The following is a 2,500-nucleotide window of genomic DNA, read 5'->3' on the forward strand; positions in this document are numbered from 1 at the left end:
TATTTGTTTTTTTTTTATCTGTTAAATTATGTTTTTTTCTCTGTCTGTCTACATGCTGTTATCTGTTTATTCATATTTTTTATTTGCTTAACATCTGTTTATTTATGTTTTTTTTCTGACTGTTAATTTTAGGGATTGTTTCTTAACTTTTTCTTATTAGTTCTAATAATTATGCGTGAGTTTTGAAGCTGTTTTTTTTGTGCGCCTTCAGATTGTTACTTTCGTTATTTTTCGTGATCGTTCGCCATTATTTTCTTGTCGTTTTTTTTGTGGAAGACATCATGCTTATTCTTGTTTTGCATCATAACACATATCGGCATTTGTTACGAACGAAAGAGAGAGAGAGAGAGAGAGAGAGAGAGAGAGAGAGAGAGAGAGAGAGAGAAGAGAGAGAGAGAGAGAGAGAGAGAGAGAGAGATATGAAGAGAGAGAGAGAGAACTGAGAGACAGAAACAGAGACAGATATAGAAAGAGAGAGGAGAAGAAGCGAGAGAAGAGAGCGGAGAGAGAGAAAGCTGAGGAGAGAGAGAGAGAGAGAGGAGAGAGGAGAGAGAGAGAGAGAGAGGAGAAGAGCAGAAGAGAGAGGAGGAGGGAGGGAGAGAGTGAGCGAGAGACGAGACAGACAGACACTCCAAATCTCCAATAGGAATGAGGGGGGGGGGATAAAGCGTGAGCGCCGTAACCATGACAACTGTAGACACCACCTGTGCGCCCCATCCTCCATTCCCTGCTCATGCGGGTAGTCGGGCAGTCGATATTCCGCAACGTAATCTCACCTGGGTCGCTGCTCCAGTATACTGACCTTATCTCCCGCTGCCTAACCACCTGTGACCACCTGAGGGATTATTGGGGAGGGATTTCGTCACCTAATTTGCCCGGTAGACTATTCAGTATGTGCGGCCACCTCTGTGTAACCACCTGTGACCACCTGAGGGATTATTGGGAATGGATTTCGCCACCTAAAAAAACGGTTGTAATCATTGGACTCGACGGCTTATAAACCACCTGCTCGGCCACAAATGCGTAACCAACTGTGACCATCTGTGGAGGATTTTGTCACGTTACTAAATTGCGCGATTATGCATAGAATCATGTCTTGGGCAGATACGGATATCACACACTTAGATGCCTTATCAATCACCTGTGCACCTGTTCCTACCCAGCCATCTGTTGCCATCTGACAGCTGCGTAATTGATGGACAGGAAAATATATCATATAGTAAAAGCGGACACAATCATTTGTGTTAATTCGGATCATAATTTGATCAGTCGGTAACGAGAGATGTGTTAAGTGACAAAGCTTTGGGAATTAAAGTTGGATACAGTTTTAGCAATCGGACAATGTGTAAGAAGAGTAAGTATGATTATGATGATAAAAAATTAAAACTAATTAATCATTTCTCTTTTTCTTGATTATATTTCATTGCATTTCCTTTGCAAATGACCTTTTATACAATAATTATTAGGGAACTGTAATATTATGCATGAGGAAATTGTCGCTTTTATTACAATTTTCACTTATTCTCTCTCTCTCTCTCTCTCTCTCTCTCTCTCTCTCTCTCTCTCTCTATCTATCTATCTATCTGTCTATCTCTCTCTCTCTCTCTCTCTCTCTCTCTCTCTCTCTCTCTCTCTCTCTCTCTCTCTCTCTCTCTCTCTCTCTCTCTCCCTCTCTCTCTCTCTCTCTCTCCCTTTCTCTCTCTCTCTCGCTGTGTATATGTATGTATACACGCACACACACACACACACACACAACACACACACACACACACACACACACACACACACACACACACACACACACACACACACACACACACACACACACACACACACACACACACACACACACACACACACACACACACACACACACACACACACACACACACACACACACACATTGTATATATAAATGTCTACATACACAGAGTTTTTCACCTCTTTTTCTCTCCCTCACAACTCCCCGCTCTTTCTGGCATTTTGTGCAGCTATTAACAGTTCGCAACAGGTGGATCCCAGAGAATACAAGAGGATTAGGAGAGGACAGAGAGAAGGATAAAGAAGGAGAGATGGGAGAATCTCGGAAAGGAAAAGTGGGAGAGGGGAACAAAGGATGAAAAAAAAGGAAAAAGATAGGGAAGAGTGAAAGAGAGAGAGAGAGAGAGAGAGAGAGAGAGAGAGAGAGAGAGAGAGAGAGAGAGAGAGAGAGAGAGAGAGAGAGAGAGAAAGAGAAAAAAGAGAAAAAAAGACGGACAGACAGAAAAGAAAGAGGCAAGGACGGAGAGACAGAAAGAGAGAAAGAGAGAGATAGACGTTGAGAAAATCAAGGAACTGAAAGCGGGAGATAACGCGGAGATAATGGAGATAATGAGCCAAGAGATGTCTGTTGCCCATCTCTCATCCGGGATCAAGTCCCAGGGGAGGGGAGAGGAGGGGGGAGGGGGCATTGCAAAGGGGAAAGGTAGGGAAGCAGGGGAAGGGAGAAAGAGAAGAGGGG

Source organism: Penaeus monodon, chromosome 26, assembly GCF_015228065.2.
Source record: "Penaeus monodon isolate SGIC_2016 chromosome 26, NSTDA_Pmon_1, whole genome shotgun sequence".
Classification (NCBI taxonomy): Eukaryota; Metazoa; Arthropoda; class Malacostraca; order Decapoda; family Penaeidae; genus Penaeus; species Penaeus monodon.